The following is a 12,846-nucleotide window of genomic DNA, read 5'->3' on the forward strand; positions in this document are numbered from 1 at the left end:
ACCAGGACCATGTACTGCGGGTTGATTTCAAATGTTACAGGGGTCTTGGGCAAAAACGTCAGATTCAGATCTAGATCCACATCAGAAATTTTACAGGGGCCTAATTACAAAATGTCATCTAGATCTAGATCAGCTTTGGCAGCGGTTGGCCGGTTGGTGGCGGCGGCGGCGGGCGGCTGGCTGGTTGGTGGCGGAGGCGGCGGCTGGCCGGCACCGTCTCGAGCTCGACCATCTTGAGCGCCTCCACGCCACGCCCCGTCGGATCGCGCCCGCCGACGGCGGTGCTGGACAGGGGACGGCGGCGCTAATAGGCACCTGGGGAGTCGGCGCTCGCGATGCTCCACGACCTCGCCGCCGGCACCGTGGGGCTCGTCGCTGCTCGACGTGCTGCTGCTGCCGTCGTTGCGTCAGGGGAGAGGACCAGGCCCGGCGATTCGACTTCGCATCCATGGCCGTCGGGGCCTCGCGCCTTCGTCGCTCGCCTCCAAGCCTTCGATGGGGGCCGCGAGATTGGGGAGAAGAACCTAGGTGTGGGGGAGAGGAACGGGGGCTGGGGGAGACGTAGGGACCTGGGGCAGGGTGAGCGGGGTCCTGGACGCCGGCGGAAGTGGTAGTCTGGTGCGAGCACGGCGGTGTGGAGGGCGGTGTAGAAGCGGCGGTGAGACAGGGGACATCGCGAGGTCTGGGTAAAGTGCGGACATCGCGGTTTAGAGTTGGAGAGAGAGTGGTGGGTGGGTGGAGACTGGAGAGAGAATGTGAATCTGGGAAAGTGGGGCCGGTAGCATAGTGGCGCACCACACACAATGCGCTATTGCTATTTCATCACAGTGGCGCACCACATATAGGTGCGCCATTGCTAGCCAATGCAAGTAATGGCGCACCTATATGTGGTGCGCCACTGTTAACTCTAGACCTGTTTATAACCCAGTCTCACAATTAGTAGTGGCGCAGCACTATACTAGTGCGCCATTGGTAATAGGCTAGCAGTGGAGCACCACTTTTTTGTGCGCCACTGCTATATAGTAGTGGCGCACCTATTTAGTGGTGCTCCACTGTTAGCAATCTTACGGCTAGGCCTTTTCCTAGTAGTGACGCTTCTATTCCTGTAGACAGTGTTGGGCCTCCAAGAGCAGAGGTTTGTAGAACAGCAGCAAGTTTCCCTTAAGTGGATCACCCAAGGTTTATCGAACTCAGGGAGGAAGAGGTCAAAGATATCCCTCTCAAGCAACCCTGCAATTACGATACAAGAAGTCTCTTGTGTCCCCAACACACCTAATACACTTGTCAGATGTATAGGTGCACTAGTTCGGCGAAGAGATAGTGAAATACAATTAGTATGGATGTATATGAGTGGTAATAACAATCTGAATAAAATATGGCAACGAGTAAACATGCAACAGAACAGTAAATAAACGGAGATTCGATGTTTGGAAACAAGGCCTAGGGATCATACTTTCACTAGTGGACACTCTCAACATTGATCACATAATAAAACCACTCTACACTCTCTTGTTGGATGACAAACACCATTCATTGTGTAGGGCTACAAGAGCACCTCAATGCCGGAGTTAACAAGCTCCACAACATTCGATGTTCACATTTAAATAACCTTAGAGTGCATGATAGATCATTGCAATTATACCAAGTACTAACATAGCATGCACACCGTCACCGACAGACTATGAAAGGAGGAATAGATCACATCAATACTATCATAGTAATAGTTAACTCCATAATCTACAAGAGATTACAATCATAACCTACGCCAAGTACTACATGATGCACACACTGTCACCATTACATCATGAAGGAGGAATAGAGTACTTTAATAACATCACCAGAGTAACACATAGATGATATTCAACTAGATCACAAAGAGAGAGATGAACCACATAGCTACGGTAGAGCCCTCAGCCTCGGGGGAGAATTACTCCCTCCTCATCATGGAGACAGCGATGGCGGTGAAGATGGCGGTGGAGATGCCTTCCGGGGGCACTTCCCCGTCCCGGCAGGGTGCCGGAACAGAGACTTCTGTCCCCCGAATTGGAGTTTCGCGATGGCGGCGGCTCTGGAAGGTTTTCTAGTGTTTCGTCAATCCGTGTCGATGTTTTAGGTCAGGAGGCATCTTATAGGTGAAGAGGCGGAGTCGGAGGGGCCACGGGGCCTCCTCACACTAGGGGGGCGCGCCCCCCCTGGGCCGCGCCGCCCACACGTGTGGGGCCCCCAGGGCACCCCTCTGGTCCCCCTTTGACTTCCTGGAAGGTTCCGGGAAAAATAAGATGTTGGGCATTGATTTCGTCCGATTCCGAGAATATTTCCTTTGTAGGATTTCTGAAACCAAAAATAGCAGAAAACAGCAACTGGCCCTTCGGCATCTCGTCAATAGGTTAGTTCCGGAAAATGCATCAAAACGATATAAAGTGTGAACAAAACATGTAGGTATTGTCATAAAATAAGCATGGAACATCAGAAATTATAGATACGTTGGAGACGTATCAACCGCCGCGAAACTCCGTCTCGGGACCAGAAACTCCGTTCTGGCACCTCGCCGGGACGGGGAATTGGAGGAGATCATCGCCATCATCACCACCGACGCCTCTCCATCGACCAGCCATGTTTCCCCCATCCATGTGTGAGTAATTCCCCCGCTGTAGGCTGAAGGGGATGGTAGGGATTGGATGAGATTGGTCATGTAATAGCATAAGATTGTTAGGGCATAGTGCCTAGTGTCCGTAATTGGTACTTTTATGATATTGTTGCAACTTGTTATGCTTAATGCTTGTCACTAGGGCCCGAGTGCCATGATCTCAGATCTGAACATGTTATTGTTTCATGATGATATGCATTGTTTTATGATCTTACCAGCAAGTTGTATACACGTATTGTTGTCCGGAACCCGAGGCTCCAAAGTGACAGAAATTGGGACAACCGAAGGGGAAGGCGGTGATATGAGGATCACATGTGTTCACGGAGTGTTAATGCTTTGCTCCGGTGCTCTATTAAAAGGAGTACCTTAATTTCCAGTAGATTCCCTAGAGGCCCGGCTGGCACCGGCTGGTAGGACAAAAGATGTTGTGCAAGTTTCTCATTGCGAGCACGTACGACTAAATATGGAACACATGCCTATTGATTGATTAGTACTTGGATACCGCTTTATTATTATCTGCAAATGCCAAATCTTGATTGTTACATGAGTTTCTCTCATCCATGCAACGCCCGTCATCCATCCATGTGCCTACAGTATTTTAATCCTGCTGTTTACTATAATCACTACTGCTGTGTTTCTTACTCTGCTGCTCGTATTTCACTACTGCTACTGCTATAAAACTGTTACTACTGATAAAATCTTGCGAGCAAGTCTGTTTCCAGGTGCAGCTGAATTGACAACTCCGCTGTTAAGGCTTTCAAGTATTCTTTGTCTCCCCTTGTGTCGAATCAATAAATTGGGTTTTACTTCCCGCGAAGACTGTTGCGATCCCCTATACTTGTGTGTCATCAAGACTATTTTCTGGCGCCGTTGCCAGGGAGCATAGCTTTATTTGGAAGTTCACTTGGATTGATATTGTTCGCTGCAAATTCTCCATCATGGGTAAACCTCGCGATTCTAAAGTCGCCATATTACCATCCACTACAAGAAAAGGTACAACTTTGAGTACCTCTGCTGCTCTTGATTCACCATCTGTGATAGATAAACTTGTTTCACCACCACAAGCTTCACATGCTGGTACTTCTGCTAGATCTGAAAGTTCCTCTTATAATTTTGATGATGCTTCTGTTGTGCTTGATAATGATGGTTCATTAGGATCTTTTTCTAGATGCTACAATTGCTAGGTCTAGATAAATTGAAAATACTGAAACTCCTAATGAAAATGCTGCTACACTTGTTAATTCACCTGAGTCTGTTGAATACTCTAGTGATGATCCTGATGAGGATTATGTGGAACTTGATGATGATTTCATTGATAAATGCAATGCTACTACTGATGCAAGAAAAATTAAAAAGTTGCTTGCACAACATACTGTTAGATATAAACTGTCTCCTGGTCCTAAATTTGCCACATCTCCTCTAAATATTAAGGATAAGGATTATGATTTTTCTCTTGATCTATCTCATATATCTATTGTTGAGAAAACACCTTTTTGTGGTACTGAAAAAGAAAGTGTTGTAGAACACATGATTGAGCTATCTACTTTGAGTAGCTTGTTTTCTGATGATGTTAAGAAGCGTACTTATTTTGTTGCTAATTTTTTTCCTTTCTCATTAAAGGATGATGCTAAAACTTGGTATAATAGTTTGCCTCCTGGTTCTATTGATAGTCCAAGTGATTTGCTTGATGTTTTCTTTCGGAAATACTTTCCTGCTAGTGCTCAACATATTGCTTTGCAGAAAATTTACAATTTTGACCAGGAAGATGGAGAGAAATTGCCTGAAGCTTGGGCGAGATTTTGCTCTCTTATCAGAGCTCGGCCTGGACATGATTTGGAAAAGCATGATTTACTTGATATATTTTATAGTGGACTAACCATTGAGTCTAGGGCATACCTGGATAGTTGTGCTGGTTGTGTTTTCAGGAAAAGAACTCAAGACGACGCTGAAGAATTATTGTCTAGAATAGGCCGGAATCATGATGATTGGTCTACACTTGAACCAACCCCAACACCAATATTGAAGAAGAGGGGTATGATTAAATTAAATGATGAAGATATGAGGGAAGCCAGGAAGTCTCTTAAGGAGAAAGGTATTAAATCTGAAGATGTGAAGAATTTACCTCCCATAGAAGATTTATGCAAGATAACTCCCCCTTCATCCATGATTGAGGTACACTCTCTTCAACGCTTTACTAGGGAAGATATTCCGTATTCAAAACCTCCTGCTCAATGCTTAGATGAGTTTGATAATTATATTGTTAAGCAAAATAATTTTAATATGAGAGTAGAGAATCATTTAATGGAAAATTCTCGAGCTATTAGTGAATTGCATGGTATTGTGGAGAGAACCTCCAATGATGTTAAGATGCTTGTTAAACACTTTCATATGGTTCAAACTCAAATTGATCAACTCACTAAAGTGCAAAACGACTTATTAAAAAACAATTCTAAAGAAAAACATGCTTATGAAGTAACAACTAGAGGCGGTGTTTCTACCCAGGATCCTCTATATCCTGAAGGGCATCCCAAAAGAGTTGAACAAGATTCTCAACGAACTGAAACTAGTGCTCCATCTAAGAAAAAGAAAAAGAAGCATAAAACTGTTGTAGAATCCTCTGAGCCTGTTAATGATCCTAATAGTATTTCTATTTCTGATGCTGAAACTGAAAGTGGTAATGAACATGATAAAGATAATGATAAGAATGATGCTTCTGATAAAGAAGAGGTTGAAGAAGAACCTGAGAAGCATGCTAAAAATAAAAAGTATACCAAAGAAGATTTTATTGCTAAGAAACATGGTAATGAAAGGGAACCTTGGGTTCAAAAGCAAATGCCTTTTCCTGCTAAGAAACTAAAATCAAAGGAAGAAGAACACTATAATAAATTTTGTGATTGGATGAAACATTTATTCCTGCAAATCCCTTTGACTGATGCTATTAAATTGCCTCCTTATTCAAAGTATATGAAAGATATTGTCACTAACAAAAGGAAAATTCCTAATGAGGAGATTTCCACTATGCTTGCTAATTACTCTTTCAATGGCAAAGTTCCAAAGAAGCTTGGCGATCCAGGTATACCGACTATTCCATGTTCTATTAAGAATAATTATGTTAGAACTGCTCTATGTGATTTGGGAGCGGGTGTTAGTGTTATGCCTTTTTCTCTTTATAAGAGACTGTATTTAGATAAGTTGATACCGACTGATATATCTTTGCAAATGGCTGATAAATCTACTGCTATTCCTGTTGGTATATGTGAGGATGTTCCTGTTCAAGTTACTCAGAACTGCTTAATATTAACTGATTTTGTTGTGTTGGAAATGCCTGAAGATGATAATATGTCTATTATTCTTGGAAGACCTTTTCTTAACACCGCAGGGCTGTTATTGATTGCAATAAAGGAAAAGTCACTTTCAATGTCGATGTCAAGGAGCATACTGTTTATTTTCCCAAGAAGATCGATAAAATATGTGGAGTTAATACAATTTCTAATTCGAGATCTATCAAAGTGGGAGATATTGATTGTCCAATATATGAGCCTAAAGAAGAATATCAAAATCTTGTGATTGGATCCGTATCAATACAATACAAGGTAACATGATTGATTTGAGGTTTAATTCTTCTTATGGTATGTAAAATTTATTTGGTGGCAAGACTTGATCACCCTTGTTAACAAGTATATTTTATATGCATAGAAGAGCTAAACAACATTTATTTCTTCCTACACTTGCTTTACTTGCTGTAGCACTACTTATTTTGCAAGATGCTTTAGTTGTTTAGAGGTTTGCAAATCTTTTTCTGCCCAGTAATAATAAATTTAATACCCAGAAATGTGCGTTTTTCAGAGTTTTCAAAAATTCACAAAAATTATACCGTTGGTCTTATTTCTCGAAGAGGCACCTGGGAACACCTGGGGATGACCAGTGGGGCACCCCACAGGCCGGCGAGGCCTGGAAGGGGGGCGCGCCACCCTGTTGTGTGGGGCCCTCCTTGCCCCACTTCATCATCTTTTCCACTCATTGCACTCTCTCTCCCGAAAAAACTCGTACTCATTTTGTCTCACTCGCGTTTCTGCTCAAGAGCTCAAGATTTATCGATCTCTTTGCTCAGCCCAGATTTCTGTCTGAAATTTGGCACATTTGCTCTCCGGTATGTGACTCGTCCGATTATCCAAGTAGAATTTTGTTTGGTTGAGTACATCTTGAATATTTTGCTGCTATAGGTAACATGTTTAGTGAGCTTGCATGCTTGTTCTAAGTTGTAAGAATTAGTTTTGATGCATGTTTAGTACTCTAGCAAGTTCCTAGAGTAGTTTCCCTCAATTATATGTCACCAAATCAAATTTTATAATGTTTGTTGAAAAATTTCAGAAAAGGAAGATGGATAACTATAACTTTGGAGAAGTGTTTGAAGGACAGACGACAAGCACGGGGAGACCCTCAAGGTCATCCACTCGGATTAGACGATCCTATAATGAGGATGTCATCGCACCGAGCTTCGAAGTTGAAGAGGATAATGGAGTCCCTAATGCTTCATCTTTTCCATGCTATAACTTTTTAAGTAATGCAGGGTTGCTTGATGATTTCCTGGTCCTTATCAATAATGTGGGCTTAACTTCCTATATGGAAGATGAGAGGGATCAATACTACACGCTAACTAAAATCTTTGTTGAGAGCTTTCAGTTCAATAATAAGCACTACCAACCATCAGTTGCATTCAGGATTTATGGTGATCCTATTACTATGAAGTTGAAGGATTTTTGTACTGCATTGGATATTGCCCCTGTAGGTACAGCGAAGAAGATTGAGAACAATCCCAAGGCTTTGCTGGAGCTCTATCGAGGAATCGCCAATGATGATTGTCACACCATTCAGCGTGGCAAGATAAGAAACATTCAACTCCCTGCCATTAAATATTTCGCTTACTATCTTGCTACTAGTATTCTTGGTAGGGAGAACACTAGCAATATCTCTAGTTATCATCTTGCTTTCCTAGTTGCTGCACTCACTAGAGAGACGCCTTATCATCTTGGTTCTCTTGTTGCTCGTCGTTTGTCTAACAATGGGCCTATTTTTGGAGGAATTGTTGCATCACACATTTTGGCATATTTAAATCTTCCTCTTGACCCTACTGATGTGAAATTAACTCCTATAAGGCTTGATATTGCTGCTATGAAGAGTCACCAATTTTTTACAAATGATTCTAGCTTAGATAATATTGTCTATAGAATGTTGTTTGCTGACGGGGAAGAAAGGGAAATCCCTTTGCCACAGCCAGATTTGTTCAGTATTCACAGGAAACCGTGGTCGCGCTCTAAGGAGGAGGTGGATGAGCAGCTGAAGATACATGGGTTCCACCAGCAGCATGACTCTGAGGACGCCGAGCCCTCCCACAACTACACCGCCACGTATCCTGGTGCTTCTTCCAGTACATACCCAGAACAGGATCCATCTTCGTCGTACTACGGAGGTGCTACTTCATGGGCACCATGGGATTGAACTCCACTTAGGCCAAAAGCCTAAGCTTGGGGGAGGTATATCGACATCACTCATTCTTTGCATATTATGGTTGCTGGATACTTGTATATACTTGTTTAGCTTCTTAGAGTGGTTTTCTAATAAGAGGGAGATGATATTTGGGAAAGTGCTGCCTGAAAACAGATTCTGGACTGATACCAAAAAAATTCTCAAAAACAGCCAGAACGTTATTTTGCGAAGCCAATTTTTGTGCATGTTCCCCAGGTTGTTATCTAACTTTCATTAGTTGAACACTTTTCGAGCTGGGCAGCCGAAGAATTTCTTAAAAATCGATTACTGTACTGCTGTCAAGTTTGGCAGATTTCTGCTGCTTTGTGTTTATGTGACTCTTCTAGTTTTCATTTTCTTGTTTTTGCTTTGTTTCTTTCCTAAAACACAAAAATACCAAAAATATTTCTGTTGTTTCTCTTTACCATTTGCTTATTTTGGTTTCTTGCTTTCATTTTGCTTTATTTGCTATCGTTAGTTTGCTATAAGAAAATCCAAAAAGATTTTGCTTTGTTTGCCTGTTTCCTTTTGTTCTTGTTTCCAATTCGAAAACACCAAAAATATTTGCTGTTCTTCTTTGGTGTTGTAAAGTTCATTATGGAGTTCAGTGGTCTTCGGTGGTTGGAGCTTGGTTTTCACTCCATATTATTCAAGCTACACAAGTGAAAAGGCAATAATGACGATATATGACAATCCGACTGTGGTGAGAGGCTGGTATGAACTCTATTTGTTTTCATTTTTGTACATATACTCATCCATGTGAGCATGCTTAGTTGGTTCATGTGAGGTATATGTCATTTAAGAAAGTCTAGTAGTTCATGATCTCTCATGTTTAGCTCCAACTTATTAATATGAGTAGCATGTCATAAATATTTGCTTGCATTGCTTTATTCATAGCTAGATATGACATTGTGGTATCCTCCTCTGAATAATTCACTTGAATCAACTTGGCACATGCTCAAGCATGCATATGACTGAACAAAAGTCAATTAAGCCTCGATGATTTACTTTACCTCAGAGTTCTTGTATCACTTTTATGCCTCTGTTAATTTATTTTGTCGCAAGCATGATTATGACAGTTACTGCTCTCTTGATTGTCGCTTCCCAGTCTATTGCTAGTCTTCACTTGTACTGAGCGGGAACGCTGCTCGTGCTTCCAAACCCCTGAAAACCAAGTCATTCCAGAGTGTCCACCATAAATACCTATGCATGGCATTTCAAACCATTCCAAGTAAATTCTCATGTGCTACCATTAAAACCTTCAAAATGTTTCTCAATTTGTGTTTATGTCTTATAGCTCATGAGGAAGTATGTGGTGTTTATCTTTCAATCTTGTCATTTACTCCTGACAGACTTTCATAATGGACTAGTGGCACATCCGCTCATCCAATAATTTTGCAAAAGAGCTGGCAATGGGGTTCCCAGCCCCAATTAATCAACTTTCATTAATAATTATCTTCACATGCTTTGCCCTGATTTATCAGTAAGCAACTTAACTTGCAAATAGACACTCCTCCATGGTATGAGAATGTTGGAAGGCACCCGAGGATTCGGTTAGCCATGGCTTGTGTAAGCAAAGGTTGGGGGAGTGTCATTGATAACCCACAAGTATAGGGATCGCAACAGTCTTCGAGGGAAGTAAAACCCAAATTTATTGATTCGACACAAGGGGAGGTAAAGAATACTTATAAGCCTTAACAACTGAGTTGTCAATTCAGCTGCACCTTGAAAAGCACTAGTAACAGGGGTGATGTGAAAGAAGCAGTAATATGAGAGCAGTAGTAATGTGATACACAGTAGCAGTAATATGAGAGCAATGGCACCAGAAAATAGTTGATACTACTTCCAATGACATGTAGAACGAGTATATGATGATGAAAGATGGACCGGGGTTCCCAGCTATCTACACTAGTGGCAACTCTCCAATAACAAATGTTGGGTGAACAAATTACAGTTGGGCAATTGATAGGATTGAAATAGCATTAAGACAAAACATCCAGATTATTAATCATGTAGGCATGTTTCCCATATATAGTCATACGTGCTCGCAATGAGAAACTTGTACAACATCTTTTGTCCTACCAGCCGGTGGCAGCCGGGCCTCTAGGGAATCTACTGGAAATTAAGGCACTCCTTTTAATAGAGCACCGGAGCAAAGCATTAACACTCCATGAAAACATGTGATCCTCATATCTAAGCCTTCCCTCCAGTTGTCCCAATTTCTGTCACTTTGGGGCCTTTGGTTCCGGACATAGACATGTGCATACAACTTGTAGATACAATCTAAGCAATAAGTATAGAGCTTAAATCTAAGATCATGCCACTCGGGCCCTAGTGACAAGCATTAAACACAACAAGATTGCAGCAACAATAACTTCATAAACTTTGTAGATAGACAATCATAACGTAACAATCCATCGGATCCCAACAAACACAACACCGATTACATTAGATGAATCTCAATCATGTAAGGCAGCTCATGAGATCATTGTATTGAAGTACATGGGAGAGATGATACCAACTAGCTACAGCTAGAACCCGTAGTCCATGGGGGAACTACTCACGGAGCATGATGGAGGCGGTGGCGTCGATGGAGATGGCTTCCGGGGGCACTTCCCCGTCCCGGCAGGGTGCCGGAACAGAGACTTCTGTCCCCCGAATTGGAGTTTCGCGATGGTGGCGGCGCCCCTGGACTCTTTCTGGAGTTTCGTCAATTGGTACTGCGTTTTTAGGTCGAAAGGGCTTAAATAGGCGAAGAGGCGGCGCAGGAGGGGCGACAGGGTGGCCCCACACCAGGCCGGCGCGGCCAGGGTGTAGGCAGCGCAGCCCACATGTGTGGTGGCCCCTGGCTCTCCTCCGACTCCCCTTCGGTGTTCTGGAGCCTCCCGGGAAAAATAAGATCTTTGGCGTTGATTTCGTCCAATTCCGAGAATATTGCCCGAACAGCCTTTCTGGAACCAAAAACAGCAGAAAACAGGAACTGGCACTGTGGCATCTTTTTAATAGGTTAGTTCCGGAAAACGCATAAAAACATTATAAAGTGCAAGCAAAACATGTAAGTATTGTCATAAAACAAGCATGGAACATCAGAAATTATAGGTACGTTGGAGACGTATCAGCATCCCCAAACTTAGTTCCTGCTCGCCCTCGAGTAGGTAAATGGTAAAAAGAGTAATTTCTGTAGTGACATGCTACTTACATAATCTTGATCATACTATTATAAAGCATATGAGATGAATGAAGTGACTCAAGGCAATGATCTATAGTTGCTAACAAATAGATAACATATAGCAAAACTTTTCATGAATAATACTTTCAAGACAAGCATCAAAAGTCTTGCATAAGAGTTAACTCATAAAGCAATAAATTCAAAGTAAAGGCATTGAAGCAACACAGAGGAAGATTTAAGTTTCAGCAATTGCTTTCAACTTTCAACATGTATATCTCATGGATAATGGTCAACACAAAGTAATATAATGAATGCAAATAAGCAAGTATGTAAGAATCAATGCACAGTTGACACAAGTGTTTGCTTCTAAGATGGAAGGAAGTAGGTAAACTGACTCAACATAAAGTAAAAGAATGGCCCTTCGCAGAGGGAAGCAGGGATTAAATCATGTGCTAGAGCTTTTTCAAGTTTTGAAATCATATAGAGAGCATAAAAGTAAAGTTTTGAGAGGTGTTTGTTGTTGTCAACGAATGGTAGCGGGTACTCTAAGTACCTCATCAACCAGACTTTCAAGAGCGGCTCCCATGAAGGACGTTATCTCTACCAGCAAGGTAGATCATCCCTCTTCTCTTTTGTTTACACATGTACTTTAGTTTTATTTATGGATGACACTCCTCCCAACCTTTTGCTTACACAAGCCATGGCTAACCGAATCCTCGGGTGCCTTCCAACATTCACATACCATGAAGGAGTGTCTATTTGCAAAATTAAGTTGCTTACTGATGAATCAGAGCAAAACATGTGAAGAGAATTATTAATGAAAGTTAATTAATTGGGGGCTGGGAACCCCGCGCCAGCTCTTTTTGCAAAGTTATTGGATAAGCGGATGAAGCCACTAGTCCATTGTGAAAGTCTGTCAAAAGTAAATGACAAGATCGAAAGATAAAACACCACATACTTCCTCATGAGCTATAAAACATTGACACAAATAAGAGATAATAGCTTTTGAATTGTTTAAAGGTAGCACATGAAGTATTTGCTTGGAATGGCAGGAAATACCACATAGTAGGTAGATATGGTGGACACAAATGGCATAGGTTTTGGCTCAAGGTTTTGGATGCACGAGAAGCATTCCCTCTCAGTACAAGGATTTGGGCTAGCAAGGTTGTTTGAAGCAAACACAAGTATGAACCGGTACAGCAAAACTTACATAAGAACATATGGCAAGCATTATAAAACTCTACACTGTCTTCCTTGTTGCTCAAACACTTTTACCAGAAAATATCTAGACCTTAAGAGAGACCAATCATGCAAACCAATTTCAACAAGCTCTACAGTAGTTCTCCACTAATAGGTTTAAACTACATGAAAAAACTTAATCATGATCTACTTGAGAGCTCAAAACAATTGCCAAGTGTCAAATTATTCAAGACATTATGAAGCACTTTCTGTTTCCAACCAAATATCAATAAGTGTTGCGGTTTTCAACTCCGCCATGAACATT

This window comes from Lolium perenne, chromosome 6 (assembly GCF_019359855.2).
Source record: "Lolium perenne isolate Kyuss_39 chromosome 6, Kyuss_2.0, whole genome shotgun sequence".
Lineage (NCBI taxonomy): Eukaryota > Viridiplantae > Streptophyta > Magnoliopsida > Poales > Poaceae > Lolium > Lolium perenne.